We start from the raw sequence: 18,291 nt of genomic DNA on the forward strand, positions 1-18,291 counted from the left end.
CTGACGCATACACACACATTTGAAACAGTCGTTTCATGCAATGCAAACATATTTATTATTTATTTATTTACAGTATTTATACCCCATCTTTCTCACCTCGAAGGAGACTCAGAGTGGCTTACAGAACACACATACTGCAAATATTCAATGCCAATTATACAATTGACAAGGACAGACAACACAACAGAGGTAAAGGTAGTTTTGCCCATATTATTTCCGGCATCTTGGAGGCTATGTTTGACTCTGGCCATTGAGGGGTGCTGTCTCTCCATATTCCATGCCAAGGAGCTTTCTTGCCGATCAATGTCCTTAAAGGCGCCTTTATTACTTTCCCACTAAGAGCTTTCAACCTGCTAAGAGGGCAGGTGAGCTGGGGTTGACAGTCTGACCTGGGCTCAAACTGCTGACCTTTTGATCAACAGGACTTTTTTGCAGCACAATGGTTTATCCCACTGTGTTAAGCCCAGCCATGTGTCTGTTCTCACACAATGGAAATTGGGCCATGAGGGTTCAAATATCAGGATGTTCTGATTAATAGGGATGGTGCCCTCATCTTCCACAGGCTTGCCTAGAGATAAAACAGATTTCTCCAGCAACAATATATGCTAATCAATTTTGTGTGTGTATATGTCAGGCTCACTTCAAAGGACCAGTCTGAACGCAGATCAAAGATAGCTGCTCTCAAATTCAATCTTTATTGAAGAATACATGACTTTGGAAAAGTCGAGAATGACCTAATGTTTACATACATCTAATTTTATCACTTCTGATGCAACGTAATATCACACGCAAATATCATCATCAAACCCCACCTTCGGGATCACATTTCTACCATGATTTCTATTCCCACACACTACAGCAATTATAATTGTTTATACTTTCAACTCTGAGTTCCCAGGCTCATTTTATCTCCTCCCGCCAGGTGCTTGCAGGGTTGTTTTATGTTATGAAGTCAGATTCAGGGCTTGGAAATTCAGCCCTGGGATCTGGCTCCATGACATGGCGCCCTCGTTTTCTTCGTCCTCCTCTTCGGTTCTTCTTTCATCATAGTTCTGAAACAAATCAAACAATAACTCTATGTGTCCATTTTGTCCAAAGTCCCCATATACTTTTTCAGTAAGCTGCGATGGAATACTGGGTGTATTTTCCCTAAACTTTTTGGCAATGCCAACTGGAAAGTCACTTCATTGATAACACCCTGTATTCTGAATGGTCCAATATATTTGGGGCCCAGTTTTCTTGAAGGTAGCCCCAATTTGATGTTTTGGGTACTTAACCACACTAGATCTCCTTTATTTAATTTATCGCCTTCCACTCTCTTTCTGTCTGCGAACGCTTTATACTTTTTGTGTGCTTCCTTTAAGGATGCAGTCACTTGACTCCAACATTCTAGCATTTGCGTTTTCCACTTCCCTGCCTCTGTTTCCTCATTTTCTGTCCACCTTGGCAACTGGGGTAAAGGCTGTATTTCATACCCGTAAACTACTTCAAAGGGGGTTTTATTTGTTGCTGAATGTATAGTTGAATTAAAGGCTAGTTCCGCAAAAGCCAACCACCTAGACCAGTCATTTTGTCTCAAGTTAGAGTACATTCGAAGGAACTGCCCAAGCGTTTGCTGAGTACGTTCTACCGCCCCGTTTGTCATGGGGTGAAAAGCAGAACTTAGACTCCTTTCTGCTCCTAGCATTTCCAAGAATTTTTCCCAAAATTTTGCTGTGAACTGTACTCCTCTGTCACTGACTACTCTACTGGGACATCCATGTAGTTTGTAAATATGATTTATGTACAATTCAGCTAGTTTCTCAGCCGATGGTAGTTTCGTCAGCGCTATAAAGTGAGCCTGTTTAGAAAACAGGTCTAATACTGTCCAAATATAACGATGTCCTTTGCTAACCGGCAGTTCTCCCACAAAGTCCATAGCTACACATTCCCAAGGTCTGGTAGGTTCCGCTACTGTTTGTAACAATCCCATAGGCTTCCCTCCTCCCGATTTATTTCTGGCACAATCATCACATTGAACAACATGATTCTTTATGTCCTTCCTCATTCCTGGCCACCAACAATGTTTTACTATTGCCTTTGTTGTTTTTGTAATTCCTGTATGACCAGCGCTCTGGTTGTTGTGAAAACGATGCAGAATCTTAATCCTTAATATTGCTGGGATATACAGTTTCTTGTTTACAAACCAAAATCCCCCCTTCTGTTCCCCCTTTTCTGCGTTGGACGCGATCCATTGATCTCCTTCATAAGACTGTTTAAGTTCATTTCCCCAGTTTTCTTCCCCGCCGAGTTCAACAAAAGCCGTGTTCTCCTTTTGGGTTTGTGCTCTTGTCCTGACAGCTAAGCCCCATTGTTTGTCAGAGAATATTGTCCCCTCTTTTGCTGTGGTTATGCCTTCGTGTTGAGGCATGCGTGAAAGAGCATCTGCCAAGACGTTCTGCTTCCCTTGAAAAAACTTTAATTGGAAATCGAATCTGCTGAAGTATTGCGCCCATCTAATTTGTTTGGGGGACAATTTTCTAGGAGACTTTAAATATTGTAGGTTCTTATGGTCAGACCAAATTTCAAATGGGATTCCGCTTCCTTCGAGGAAGTGTCGCCAGCATTCTAAGGCTTTTAATATGGCTAATGCCTCTTTTTCCCATATTGGCCAACTTTTTTCAGTTTCGCTGAACTTCCGTGACAAATATCCACAGGGTTTTAAGTTCCCATTTTGATCTTTTTGCAATAGTACTGCCCCATACGCACAGTCTGAGGCATCGCAATGGATTATGAAAGGGCTCCTGATATCGGGGTGTTTTAGGATGGGTCCTTCAGTGAAGCATTCTTTTAAGGTTTCGAATGCCTTTTGGCATTCTGGCGTCCAACTCAGTTTGGCGCCAGGAGCTTTCACTTTTGCTGTCTCCCCTTTCCCTTTTGTTTTTAAAAGTTCTGTAAGGGGTGCGGTTATTTGCGCGAAACCTTTTATGAAGGGTCTGTAAAAATTTGCAAACCCCAGAAATGATTGTAATTGCCTCCTTGTTTGAGGCACTCCCCATTCTTTCACATCTGCTACTTTAGCTGGATCCATAGCTAACCCTTCTGGAGATATCCGATACCCCAGAAAGTCAATTTGAGTTTTATTGAATTCACATTTGGACAGTTTTGCGTACAGCTTTGCTTCTCTTAGTCTCTGCAAAACTTCCCGGACCAATTTTACGTGCTTTTCCTTATCTTCAGTTACAATCAAGATATCATCAAGAAATATGAATACCCCTCTGTACAATAACGGGTGTAGTATTTCATTTATAAGCTGCATAAAGCAGCCGCCTCCGTTTTTTAACCCGAAAGGCAAAATTTCGTATTCAAAATGGCCGAATGCGCAGGAAAATGCAGTTTTCCAAGTATCCTCCGGTTTGATCCTTAATTTATGATACGCTTCAATTAAATCCAGTTTAGTAAATATGCTCCCTTTCTTCAATACGGTAATTAAATCCTTGACTAAGGGCATAGGGTATTTATTGTCCTTAGTAATTGCGTTTAAATTTCGATAATCAATGCACAATCTTAGGGAGTTGTCTTTCTTTCTCCTAAATAACACTGGGGCCCCGAGAGGAGAATTGGATGGCTTAATGAAGCCTCGCGCCAGGTTTTTATCAATGTATTTCCTCAATTCCTCCTTCTCCTGCACAGACATGGGATACACTTTTGGTTTGGGTAAGTTTGCTCCTGGGGTTATTTCAATTTCTACTTCTATATTCCTTTTGGGAGGCAATTTACTGGCCTCTTTCTGATTGAAAACATCCACAAAGTCCCTGTATTCAGGTGGCAATAGCTGTGGGTCTATTTCCCCTGCTTCATCTTCCTCGTCCTCCTCTTCTGCAATTTTGCTTATCTCCCATTGCATCTGCTGTTCTTTGAATGCTAGGCTTTTTCCTCTCCAATCTACTTCAGGATTTGCCTGTTCGAGCCATGGTATCCCTAATATTACGTGGTATGTGGCAATAGGGGCTATCACAAAGGATATTCTTCCTTCCCATTTGCCTATTTTACATGGGATTCCTCGTATTTCCTTTGTAGATACTTCCCCAGCAGCGACTGATCCATCTAGCTGCGAAAATGCAATTGGGGAGTCAAGCGCCATCTGCTGGCATTTCAGCGCTCCTGCTAACTCCGGGGTTATAATATTTCTAGAACACCCACAATCCACAAATGCCTTGCAGGTGGCCCGATTTTCTAGCCCTGAGAGGCAGATTGGCACTACTATCATGCGGTTGTCCCGACTCACCAGTTTTTCTGAAGATTCTGGGGCCTGCACCTCCTCTTCCGCGCGCCTCCCGGTTGCTGGCTTGGGCTTTGGGGCTTTTGGCGGCTCCCCCTTCCGGGCCCAGCATTCTGCTGCTCGATGGCCCGTCTTCCCACATACAAAGCATCCCGGTTTAGGTTTGTTGTCGTCTCCTCTGGAGGGAATCCCCGGCCTCCCTCCGGGTCTTTCCTGCTTCCTCGTTTCTCCTCGACCCCTCGCCACCGGTCTTTGCTGGCCGCTGCTGCTCCTGAAGCGCTTTACTTGGGCCAGGGTGGATTCGACGCGCCCCGCTAGTTGAATCCATCCCTGGAGCGTTTCGGGGTCGTCTCTGTGCGCTGCCCAGCTGAAAATCTCGGGGCGCAGTCCCTCTTTAAATAACTCCACTTTGGTCACTTCAGACCATTCTGGTACCCTTTCCGCGAGGTGAAGGAATTCCTCTGCGTACTCGGGCACTGTTTTGTCCCTCTGCTTTATTCCTTTCAGCTGGTCTCGAGCCCTCAATTGCTCTAGCCGGTCTCTGAACCGGTTTTCCAGTGCGGCGAGGAAGCGGGGCACTGACCTCAGGCATGGGTCGCGTCTGGCATGAAGCTGCACATACCAGCTGGCTGCTCCTCGCTTTAGTGTGTTGCCGATGGCTCGAACCCTGCTTGCCTCGGAGGGGAATGTGTGTGCATTGTCTTCCATGTATCCTCTGATGCTAATTAGAAAAAAGTTCAGTTCATCTGATTCCCCTCCGTATTCTAGTTTGAGATCTTCCCTTCTAGGCATCCATTCTGCAGCCCGTTGATGCTGTCTGGGAGGCATGGGGAAGGGTTGCATCAGGTTTCCTCGGGCGGCTCCTTGGAACACGCCGCGCCCCACTCCGGTGGTCATTCTGCGCGGCTCCCGAAAGTCTGCCGCCGCTGTCGGCTCTTCCGCCCATCCGCATACTGGCCTTGCTGTAGCCCCCTCATCTCGCCTTTCCTCGTCGTACGGCACATCCTCCTCCTCTTCCTGGGTCCCCCGCTCCTCTCCGCCTTCGTCTGCTAATCCACTGGACCCGATCCCTGGCCCCAGTGGTCTTTCCACCCCGACGCCCATTCGGGGGGTTGGGAGCTCTGTTGGAGATGGCGGCCTCAGAGTTCCCAGGGCTCGCTGACGCTCCACTTCTCGCGCCATTCTGTCCCGGAACTCCAGCTCCCGCCAGTATTCCTCATCTCCCTCGTCCCTTGCCGCCACGGGACTCTGCGTTGACGCTCGCTGGCCCCTCTGGCTCCAATCTCCTTCTTTACTTGGTTCTCTCTCGGCGCCATATCGGCTGGGCTCCTTTTGGAGATTCTCTTCCAATAATGGCACCAATCTCCCCACGGTTTCCGACAGCCTGGATAAATTAGTTTCCAGGATGGATAACCGCAGGGCCACGGTCTCCGGCATACTTCCTCCAGATCCCCAACTGGTTTCTGCAGCCGCAGAGACGCCTCTTCCTCCCCTGGGAATTCTCTGGGTCACGCCGTTCGGCCTGGGGTACCCCGTAGAGGAAGCTATGGCTTGCAGCGTTTCTTCTCTCTTCGGCCGGGCCCCTTGCAAAGGCCTCTCTGCCCCATTTGGGCTTTGATCTCCTTCTTCACTCATTATCACTTCACTGCGAATTCCGCAGGAGGGTGAGAAATGGATTCTCGACTTTAATGTCAGGCTCACTTCAAAGGACCAGTCTGAACGCAGATCAAAGATAGCTGCTCTCAAATTCAATCTTTATTGAAGAATACATGACTTTGGAAAAGTCGAGAATGACCTAATGTTTACATACATCTAATTTTATCACTTCTGATGCAACGTAATATCACACGCAAATATCATCATCAAACCCCACCTTCGGGATCACATTTCTACCATGATTTCTATTCCCACACACTACAGCAATTATAATTGTTTATACTTTCAACTCTGAGTTCCCAGGCTCATTTTATCTCCTCCCGCCAGGTGCTTGCAGGGTTGTTTTATGTTATGAAGTCAGATTCAGGGCTTGGAAATTCAGCCCTGGGATCTGGCTCCATGACATGTATATATATACAACTCAGAGCTAATTAACATCTATTGTACACACACACACACACACATATATGTAAAAATCCACAAATAGATCTAAACAAGTGCCTCCATTTCTGGACTCTCCTTGCAGTATATGGCTATATGGTTGTTGAGATAAATGCCTGACTGCTTGTGTAATCATTGCATCTTTGTATCTCTGATATTGCATTGTACCTTCAAGGAACAAACCCAGGAAGTAAATTAGGCTAAAAGATAATGACTAGACCAGATTTAGCCTAAGCAAGGACTTGAACTCCCAAATTAGTTACACTTCGTTGTGTATGTGCCTTCAAATCACCCGTCACCTTACAAGGACCCTATTAACTTCATGAGATTTATTATGTGTATTATCTGGAAAAAAGGCACTTCCTCATCACACTGGGGCTTTAACACAGGCAACCCCATTCTCCTGGTGCAAGCAGAATTCTGGGAAATATAGTTTACAGTGCAGCCTTTTGAATATTCTGCTACAGAGGTCCTCGCCTTCCCAAACTACATTTCCCAGAATTCTGTTTATACCAGAAGAATGGGGCTGCCCCTGTTAAAGCTCCAGTGTGATAAGGGGAATATAGTCTTTTCTTCAGTTACAACATTTATCAGTCTTTTAAGATCAGCAATCTATCAATTTATCCAGCAACACGACACAGAACGTTATACTTCTGCATGATTCTTCTTCTGTGTTTCCATAGTAAGACATTATTTTGCATCAGTTGGTTTCTTTTAAGCCTATCTCCTTACATCTTTAATCTTATTCACCACTTAGTAAAATGGATGTTTCAGTTCAAGACCCCTCAAACAGCTGTCAATTTAACCACCATTTATAATTCTGCTACAGTGCAAAGCACGCGTGTGTAATTTTTCCACCTGGTTTATTCAGGTCTTTTGAGAATGCATTTTCATACAGGACTTCCATTTTGAATCTTGCACTACAATTTCTTTTTGGGATGAGTGGGTAGCTGCCAGACATAAGGGAACCAGGGAGGAAAAGCCTGTCTTGAATACCAAGGGAAGAACTTCTGCAATTCATCAGGTCTGAGTGGCATTCAGATGATGCATCAGCAGCTAACCCAATCAGTGATTACTAAACTGGTAATCCTATCCATTTTCACAATGTGTCTTGCTTTAAGTAACTATCAGACCCAACCCTACTATTAGGGAAAGGCAGCTGCTTTGGGTGATGGAAACTGTTGGAGGACAGCGCTAAATGAACCAAGCCTCTCAGGGCAGAGCTGTGCAATTACTGAAGTCAAAAGAAGATCCAGTGGATAGTCAATCAGCTTTTGAATGAATGATGGGCATCTTTGCCTCAAGTACCAAAATATTTTGAGTTGATTCTAATAACTGTGATTACAGTTTCAATCATGTAGCTTAAGTGCCATAACAACTAAGGTGAACCTGTCATTGGATTTTCTGGGAGGAAAGTGTGCAACTCAAATAAGGTCATCTAATGGATTTCCATGGCTAAGCAGGGAATTGGACCCTCGTTTCCAGAACTACCATCAGATGTTCAAACCAGTAACCACAATGGCGTGCTTTTGCACCATTGGCTCTGTTAGATAGAGCTGATGGGAAATCAGCATTTGCCTACCCGTTTTAAGCAGATGGCACTTTGTTGTTCATTTTTAGTCAAATTAAATAATTAAACCAATAAATAAATCTAAACTCTAATTCTGCCACATTAAAATAGGTGAAAGAGCAGAAGCTTATATTCCTACTTTGGCTGTTGTACAGCAAGCCCATGATTAAGTGAGTAATATTTTGACAATAAAGGTGTGAATTATAATTTAAAGGGATGAAAAAAGACACCTAGCATTCTTTAAGAGAGGAGAAATATTAAATTGTCTTTACAAGGCCAGTTCTGGAATTAACATCAAGCAGTCAAAGGTGGTACTACCCATCAAATTCCTAACTTCTGCCCCTTGACAAGTGCACCACCTTAGTCCCATCTCAAACAGATGTACTGCCTTCATTGGATGTCTGAAATGCAAGTGGGGAATTCTGAGAGGATGACTCCATTACCATGTGGACCAAAAGGAACAGATTTTCAGAGGCTCATTACCCAAGTGAACTGAAATGGTCCAAATGGCCATTTCTCCTTCTGCCCAGATGAACCCAGGATGGATCATGTGATCCCTCTTGTGATCATGTGACCACTTCTTACTGGTTCTTGAGGATGTCACATGATCATGGAGTATCACACGATCCTTCCATAGACCCCACTAACTAGTGGGACTTTCTGAGAGGAGGGGACATCGGGTTTGGGCAGGGCTTCTGCAGTGGGGCATGTACTACTTGGCTCATGATGCTCGGAAAACCACTTCCTACTAGCCCATGAAAGTATTGTGTGATCATGACACCCTTTACATCAGGTATGGGCAAAGCAAGGCCTGTGGGGTGGATGTGGCCCCATGGACATTTTCCTCTGGCCCTCCTATTTTTCCCTGTCTTCTCAGCATAAGGATGTGGTGACCCACCATGTCCTTTCTGGAAAGTTTGACTATGCCTGTTTTACAGGGAGGGACCACCTCCGACTACTACTAACATCTGGGACAGCATTTCTTCATAGTATTTTTAAGACAAATCCTCCTATATTGAAAGTGTTGAAATGCCAATTATGGAACTATTTGCAGTCAGAGAAGGAGAGCACATCTCTGCACAAGATGTCATGCATCTGATTTAGTTTTATTCACATTTGTACAATTTAAAACAGAAACATTTCACTTTAATTTGATTACTCTCTCTCTGTGTGGGTAAGGGAGTTCTTTATCCCTTTTCAATAATGAAAAGACTATTTCTAGACCATATCTAACCTATTTAGTCAAGTAAAGAAGTAGTAAGGGCTGTATGAATTTTCCTTACTCCTGTGAAAAGAGACAACATACCCTCCCTCACACATCTCAAAAAGATATCCAATTTCCCACCTACAGATTCCATAGAATCCTGGATGAGTGTGTTTTTACAGAAAGCAATGCATAAGTGAAACAGACTGTCTCCGTGAGAGCTTAGGTTAACATTTTTTTCTCAGCCTCAAAAACACATTTGGATTCTTTTATGCCTTTTCATGTTTATATATAACGAAGTCTAACAAAGCAAAGCAGACTAGCATGGCAGTCTCTTTGAACACTACTACAAAGAAGAAGCACCATTAGTCTGGGGGTGGAGGGCATTAACGAAGTCCTGGTTCTAGGTAAATTATAAACAGATAGAACATACCGTAACTTAATATTTCATGACTTGGAAATCAAGAAGCAGGTTGCGTTGAAGGCTTTCATGGCTGGAATCATAGGGTTTTTGTGTGTGTTTCTGGGCTGTAAGGCCATGTTCCAGAAGTATTCTCTCCTGACATTTTGCCTACATCTATGGCAGGCATCCTCAGAGGTTACCTCACAACCTCTGAGGATGCCTGCCATTGATGTGGGTGTAACATCAGGGGAGAATACTGCTGGAACATGGCCATACAGCCCGGAAAACACACAACAACCCAAGAAGCAGGTTGCATTTGTGCTAGATCCAAAAATAGCCAAAACACCTGTTATCTTAAAGCACCACAACTCCATCCTTCCTGTCCCCTGGCTATACTGCTTAGGGCTGCTGGGAATTACAGTCCAATAACTATGCTTACAGTTGCCCCAGAGACTTGTTAGTGTTTTAAAATGCCACAGTTCTATTCTTGTTATTTCCATCTCCCCAAGGGAATTTTAGCAGCAAATCCTGCTAGGAGCAATGCCACTGAATTCCTGAGGAGTCAGGGCGAGGCTCTGGAGGTGTTTACTGGAGCATTTGGTTTTCCATTGTGGGGAAGACAGAGGATGTTGCCTCATTGGGATACAGATACAGGTTTAGCCCATTAGCTGAAATTGATGTGTTGCCCCAATAGCAAAAACAGTTCAGCTCTCTTTTGAATATATACTACAACGTTCCTCACTGGTCCTAGAAGACCAGCAAAGTGATGCAAATCAACCTCAGCCCCTCAGGGGAAAAAAACTAAATCACATCCATCTTTTGATTTAAAGTAAATGAGTCAAAAGATTTATAAAGCTGTATACAGATTCAGAGTTTTTGAAAAACAAGTGTTTGGGACTAGACACCTGTTCACACGTACTTGCAACATTTGGAATCTGCTCCACAGGTATCCAAAGTCTCAGAGTCATTTTCTTATACTAACTGTAGATACTTTGAGGAGATTTCTTCTTGTAAGTGTCATAACCTGCCCCTGGCCAACATTCAAATCAAAGGTGTAGCTTTGAAAGGTGTTTTTTTTAAAAAATTCCTAAATAAATCTTGGTATTTTGGGATTGGTGTGGAATTTTAATGAATTTTAACATCTAATGGTTTTAATAACTCAAAGAGTTAAATTGTTTTTAAAAAACATTTGCATTAATATTTGAATGCATTTACGTACATTGTTTGTAAACATGACATTTATTGTGTCATATGTATTGTTTGCAGCCTTGGGAGAAAGGAATGATAAAAATAAGAATAAATAAAATAAAAATGTAAAATAAATCTTGCTACTTCCAACAGGACTTACTTCAGAAGGCAGCCTATGACACAAGATTGCTGTGTTTGCCTGTAATCCTGCCCATGAGTATTTCCACACTCTGGTCTTTGAGTAAGATGTACAACCTGGCATTGCCATAGGGATACATTTCTTATTGTCCATCTGGACACTATAGAATTATGGTGTCTGACACTATTAAATTGCCATAGCTCGATCCTATGGAATCACTGGGTTGCTGTGAGTTTTCTGGGCTGTATGGCCATGTTCCAGAAACACTCTTTCCTGATGTTTCACCCACATCTATGGCAGGCATCCTCAGAGGATGTGAGGTGTGTTGGAAACTAGGCAAGTGGGGTTTATATATCTGTGGAACATTCAGGGTGAGAGAAAGAAACTGTTGCTTGTCTGAGGCAAGTGTGAATGTTGCCATTGGCCACCTTGATTAGCTTTGAACAGCCTTGCAGGTTCAAAGGCTGGCTGCTTCCTGGTTTGATTGCTTTGAAAAAATCAGGGCCACTTAACACCTCCCAACAAAGGATTCCCCCAGACAGGAAGCAGCCAGGCTTTGAAGCTGAAAGGCTATTCAATGCTAATTAAGGTGGCCAATGGCAACATTCACAATTGCCTCAAACAGACAAGAGTTCTTTCTCCCACCCTGGATATTCCACAGATATATATATACCCCCTTGCCTAGTTTCCAACAGACCTCACAACCTCTGAGGATGCCTGCCATAGATGTGGACGAAATGTCGGAAGATAATGCTTCTGGAACATGGCCATACAGCCCGGAAAACTCACAGCAACCCAGTGATTCTGGCCATGACAGCCTTCCACAACACTCTGGAATGTTTGCTTTGCAAGGTCTTTAGCTTTTGCCAAACCGTGCTAGTACCTCACCAAACTACAACTCCAAGGATTCCATACCATTGGGCCATGGCAGTTTAAAGTGGTGTCCAACTACATTCACTCTACACGGACAGGACACCAGACTACAAATCCTATGACTCCATACTATTGAGCCTTGGCAATTCAAAGACTTTGAAACTGAATTGTAGGCATGTAGATGCACCATAACTCTATCAAAATCAAGCTCAGTGGAATTTACTCCCACGGAAATGCACCCAAGACTCGCAAAAGCCATCCCTCCACAAGCCTTCTCTTTTTCTCTCCCTAAAGGGGAGAAATAAAAGAACCCCAGTATCAATTCAGCCAGTTTACTTACCTTCCTTGCCAATGAAATGTGACTCCTTTCGCCTCGGGACTCTTTGGAAGTGATTAAGAGCCCGGAGAAGGGAACAGGGCGAGTTTATTTCACCAAGGATGCGCTCCGATGGCGTGCTCAGTACATCCCGGCTGAAGGATGCAGAGATTCAGGCGAGAGTGGGACCCAGGTCCAGGTGAAGTCAGGCGAGGAGGGCAAGGATGGGTCCGGGGTCTCGGGTCCCGCTTTCAGGGCAATGGGTGGGAAAGAGGGAGGAATGCCAGGGCTTGAGGGGAGGCCAGTCAGCTTCTTCCCTTGCTTCTTCTTCTTCTCCTTCTCTCCCTCCCTCTCTTTCCCTCTCCCTGCGCCTTTTCCCACCGCCTCTTGCCTCATTCGTCAGGTAGCGGAGAAAAGCCGCGCCCAGGAGCCAAGCCGGAGCCAGGACGCCGCCTTCCTCCTCTCCTCCTCCTCCTCCTCCTCCCTGCTCTCTCCATCTTTTGCTGGCTCCACCCGGTAGTAAAAAAGCCCCCCACCCCTTTCTTCCATCTTCACCTCCGAAAGACACCCCGAAGGCTTTCCTGAAAGGAGAAACTCTTCCTCCTCCGATGGGCAACAAGTGGGGAATTTTCCCTTGCAGTTTGCGCTGCCTTCCTGCAATGATTCCCAAACTCTTGTCCTCCAGGTTTTTGGGACTTCAGCTCCCAGAAGCCTCAGCTGCTTTGGCCATCAGGAATTCTGGGTGTTGAGGTCCAAAACACCCTGAGAACCAAATATTGGGAAGCAGTGGTTTAAAGGGATAGACAGGTTATATAAGAAGCATCTCTTATTTGATAGTAAATACAGCCCATTCTTGGTATCTTCAGGAGTTTGGTTCCAGGGTGCATCTACATTATAGAATTCATTAAGTTTGGCATCACTTTAACTGCTGTGGTGCAATGCTGTGGAATCAAGGGAGTTGTAGCATTGAGCCATGGCAGTTAAAGTGGTGTGTGTATTCTGCAGTTAAACGTCGAGAAAACCAAGATCATGGCAACTACACCTATTGATAACTGGCAAATAGAGGGAGAAAACGTGGAGGTAGTGACAGACTTTATATTTCTAGGCACGAAGATCACTGCAGATGCAGACTGCAGCTAGGAAATCAGAAGACGTTTACTTCTTGGGAGGAGAGTAATGGCCAACCTTGACAAAATACTGAAGAGCAGAGACATCACACTGGCAACGAAGGTCTGCATAGTCAAAGCAATGGTATTCCCCATAGTAACCTATGGCTGCGAGAGCTGGACCATAATGAAGACTGAGCGAAGGAAGATAGACGCTTTTGAACTCTGGTGCTGGAGGAAAATCCTGAGTGCCTTGGACCGCAAGAAGATCCAACCAGTCTATCCTCCAGGAAATAATGCCCGGCTGCTCACTGGAGGAAAGGATATTAGAGGCAAAGCTGAAGTATTTTGGCCACATCATGAGGAGACAGGAAAAGATCACGATGCTGGGGAAAATGGAAGGAAAAAGGAAGAGAGGCTGACCAAGGGCAAGATGGATGGACGGTATCCCTGAAGTGACTGGGTTGACCTTGAAGGAACTGGGAGCAGTGACGGCCGACAGGGAGCTCTGGCGTGGACTGGTCCAGGAGGTCACGAAGAGTCGGAGATGACTAAATGACTGAGCAGCAGCAGTGTATTTTGCAGTGTAAATACACCCAAGAAAAACAGGTTGGGGGCAAAGGTCTAGTGAGCGCCACTCCTTGTGATGTCCCATGGGCCTCGGAGTTCTGACCCCAGCGCCTTTATGGCTCATGATGACGACAACATGGGTTTTTTGCCGTCTCAGCAGGAGACAGACTTATTCCAGATGCCTGTTGTTGACAATTCTTGCCAAGAGCCCATTAAAACGGACCTTGAACAAGCTTTTCCCATCGCCTCTCCCCCCTTCGCGAGAAAAGAGTTCTATGCGGCGAGTCGGGGTCAAAAAGAACAAACAAGGAGAAGCACCAGATTAGCACTCAGACAGGACGATAATTAGCTAAGTCTCCCCTGGGAATTTGCAGGGAGGAGCGCATCTGGATGATGTTGTGTTTCGCTTCTCTTTCCCTTGGAAAGTTTTCATGAACTATTTCGTCGTGTTTCCAGCTTTACATCTTATGCCAAGTATTTAGCCTTGTTTCCAGTTCCTGCCTTGGACTTACTTTGAACTTTAGAAATACTTTGGACGCTTTCCCCACTCTACTGCTTGGAAGTAGAGTGTGTTTCGGTTTTGGGATTACCGCTTTGAACTCTAATATTAAATACTGGACAATATATTTCTGGACTATATTTGACCTTCCCTGAAAGGTCTATTGCTGGACTACATTTTCTATTTGTTTTTATTCTACTATAATATTTCCTTAATAAAGATATTAGATTGTATTTGGCCCAGTGTGTTGGTTCTTAGTGCTCCGCTGCCAGGGCGTGACACTCCTATACCCATAGCTATACGTTTTGCTGCTTCTTGCCCTTCCATAGGCTTCCTCTAAACTTGTAGTGATCCTCAAGCATTGGTCCTACAGGTTTTGGGATTTCAACTCTCAGAAGTCCTAGCCAGCTTGACCAACTGTCAGGAATTCTGACAGCTGAAATCCAGAACACCCGTGGGAGCAAAACACAAAAGTATCTCTTATTGCACAGTAAATTCAGTGGGCTCTAAATTTACAGTGATTCCCAAACTTTGGTCCTCCAGGTGTTTTTGGTCTTCAACTCCCTGAAGATTCACCCAGCTTAGTTAACTACCTGGAATTCTGAGATCCAAAGTCGAAAGCACCTGAAAGACCAAAGGATGATACCCAGTGCTCTAAAGTGATAGGTGGGTTGTAAAAGAAACATCACTAATTGCATACTAAATACAGTGGGCTCTTAGTATCAGCTGCTTTTGGTTCCAGGGCCCTCCAAAATCCGTGGATCCTCAAATCACATACTATACAATGGTGTAGTAAAGAGTGTCCCTTATATAAAATTGTATATGACTGTTTTTTGGAATTTGATGCGAATTTTTCCAAACTGTGGATAATGGAATCTGTCAATGCAGACTTTGTGGATAAAGAGGATCAGTTGCATATCAAATAATGGAGCTGGAACGGGGAACTTTTGGCTGTCTCTTGAGATGTTTTGGATTACTGCTTCTAATGACCCCCTCCTTCACTGGACATCCTGGCTGGGGCTTCTGGGAACTGAAGTCTCAGACATCTAGTTGGTCCTCAACGTCCATGAATTCTGCATCCCAAAAGAATCCAAAATATTCAGAAAATCACATTTCTCCAAATGTGCAGAAAAACATTATTTTCTCTACATAAAATGTTACCTGTGCAGAAAATGGGGTAATTGGTGACTTTTTTCTGTGGAAAATTTGTACATGAGTGATTTTCATAGAAAGCATTTTCTGCACATAAAATAATATTTCTATGCATTAATATTTTCTGTATTGAAAATACTATTTTCTATGCAAAATAACCATATGTGAATAAGACCCAAGTTTCCAATGTGCTTCAAAAACTGTGTTTTTCAAAGAGTTTCTGGCAGCCGAAAGAAAATTGCTAAAATCTTTCTTCTTTTAATGACCTCATTACATGAATGAGGCTCAGCATTGTGATTCGCCAGTCCATGGTGAATCATGGTAGCACTGGAGTGGCAGTGGGGCAGTCACTGCTACGCCAAAGCTCCGTTGTTCCTTGTGGAACGTGGCTTTTGTGTTGGCTGCGGCAGTGTCCCACCAAGCTATGATCTAGTTTGCCCAAGGAGCCCCACCAGAAGTCATTATACATTGTTTGATGAGTGGCATGGGGCTCCATGGACGAATTGGAGCAAAAGCATCCTAGGCTGCTTCAATTGTCCCATGTGATGAGGCCCTAAGAAAAAAACTTAAATAATATCCCTGTTGAGGGATAACCAGTTTCCACAACTAGTAGTACTACCAGTCTGGATTGGGATTTTAGAAGGGAAATGTTCAAGGAGTTTAACAACCTCATCACACTCACCAAACACAGTGTCCTATGATGCTTTCAATCTGTTTTGGAGACAGAGCCCCATGGCAACCATCACATGACATTGTATGATATCTGGTGGAGGCCCAACCGGGGTGGAAGCTTCTTTGGAGGCTTCTAATAGAGCCAGCACAAATCCTCCCCAGAAGGGTGATGCTTCCCACATCTGATGGGGAAAGTATCGCCAAGAGGAGCTGCCTGTGAGGCAACGGATTCACTTTGCTGCCCCTCTCCTTTGCGAAGCCAGAAGACGTGGGATGCTTCACCTGGCCTTTCTGATAAGGTCATAAAACTCTTTTTCTTCACTACAGTCCAGCTCCACTTATCTTCCATATAATAGCCTACTCTGGCTAATACCTATGGTTGCGTTGGAAGAATGCCTGCAAAGTCCTCAATAGAAACTTTCCTCTTTATATAAAGCTGGTCACACAGGAGTCATCTTGAGTGCAACCATAGTAAAGAAGAGAGTTAAAGTCTTCCATTCCCTTGTTATTTACACATTTTAAAAACCTCACTCAGACATAAGAAAAACACCATACCAATTTGCTGTTATAAAGGTCAGTTCATTGTTACATCACCATTTAATCCACAATAAAGGGTGTACAGAATTTCTCATTTTCACCGTTGAGGTGATTTGTGTATATTTTTTACATTTTATATTGTCCCACTGTCCTTCTATTTCTTGTTAATATAACCTAATGCAGAGAGATTCAGACAGATCTCTGGAAGAGCTCATTTTTCCTCCCTTGAGATACCAAAATTGAATGACTGGAGTAGAAGTGGAATGAACTCTATGTGGGAGTTTTCTCCATACAACTGTTCTGTTTTTCTTGAACAATTTAAAATGGTGCTATCAGCCATAGGGTATTAAAATATATTTGCGGGGAAGGTAGAAAAACACATTTCTGCAATTCAATTTAATTTCCATTTATTTTAAGTCTGGGTCTTGCAAACACAGTGAATCCAGAAGTGTTAAGTGTCATTCTGTAATTATAATATGTCTCTGTTTTGGGTACTTCCTATAAGTTACCTAACTTTTTAGGATACTACAGGAAAGTCATGGATCCAATGTCTGTGGAGTTTTGAATCTGCTTTGGATTTTAGTTCAGATGTCAAAGGAGCTATTAAAGGTGTTCAACCTATTTCAAAATAGGGTTCAATACCTTGGATAACCGTATAATATTTTCACCACCTCTATGATCTTGGAGCCACCAGCGACCCCAGCAAAGATGCATTTTTCCTTTTTGGAGGAGTTTTTTAGCTGAGCGATTTTGCTACTCAATGGAAAATAATGAAGGATCACTCATTTCCAAGGTATTTTGCCCAAAACATTTTTTTTCTGCCTGAAATAGAAAACTAATTGAGACCCATCTCCCACTTAAGTGAAGTATTTAGTAGTTGAGTTACTTCAGCACATGAAAATTAAGATCCTGCAAGCACCTCTGACTATCTCTGGCAGGAAAAATGTATATACTGGATATAATTATGTGTATGGTGACATAATGTATTAGTCAAGGACTAATTTTGTGGCTCAAACTATGGATTTTGATGTGACTTTTGGATATGTTGAAGGTCATTCCACAGAGAGAGGAAAAGGCCAGTGTTGCCTCAGGGGTCCAGTCACTCGAGGCCACTATGGCCATTTTCCAGCCTAGCCATTCACACAGGCCTGAAATAGCATTACAGTGGGCCAGTGTTTGTCAGGGGTTCTCCTGGGACAGACTAAAGCCTCTTCCACATAGCTGTATAAAATCCACATGGAACTGGATTATATGGCAGTGTGGACTCAGATAATCTAGTTCAAAGAAGATATTGTGGATTATCTGCCTTGACATTCTGGGTTATATGGCTGTATGGTCCTAAGCTCTTGCCTTTTACCACTCTTAGAAAATGGCATTTATGTATTATTTATTTACAATATTTATATTCTACCCTTCTCACCTCAAAGGAGACTCAGGGAGGATCGCAGAACACTTATTCAATGCTGTTAGACACTGACAGGAGAGACAACAGCACAGATAGAGGTATATAGGCCTTTTTCATCTTCGTCGTCCTCGAGGTTGTGCTCGATTCCGGCCACATGGAGGTGTTGTCGCTCCATCCTCCATGTCAAAGAGCCCTGTCCACAGACTTCCTCCTTCACAGGCATTTTTTCTGATATTTCCTTATGGTGCCATTAAAATATCTCCCCGCTTAAGTTGTACCTATTTATCTACTCATAGCTG

At 43.7% G+C, this 18,291-nt stretch overlaps 1 protein-coding gene across 1 annotated transcript in view; it reads right to left on the reverse strand.

Moving 5' to 3' along the window:
• snca (synuclein alpha) overlaps positions 1-12,480 on the reverse strand; it is a 77,259-nt gene extending 64,779 nt beyond the window's left edge. The window contains exon 1 of the mRNA XM_003221301.4: positions 12,076-12,480. The gene's annotated coding sequence lies outside the window, so the exon portion shown is untranslated. The remainder of the gene's footprint in view (positions 1-12,075) is intronic.
• Positions 12,481-18,291: the final 5,811 nt, after the last annotated feature.

Source organism: Anolis carolinensis, chromosome 5 (assembly GCF_035594765.1).
Source record: "Anolis carolinensis isolate JA03-04 chromosome 5, rAnoCar3.1.pri, whole genome shotgun sequence".
NCBI classification, from domain to species: Eukaryota; Metazoa; Chordata; class Lepidosauria; order Squamata; family Dactyloidae; genus Anolis; species Anolis carolinensis.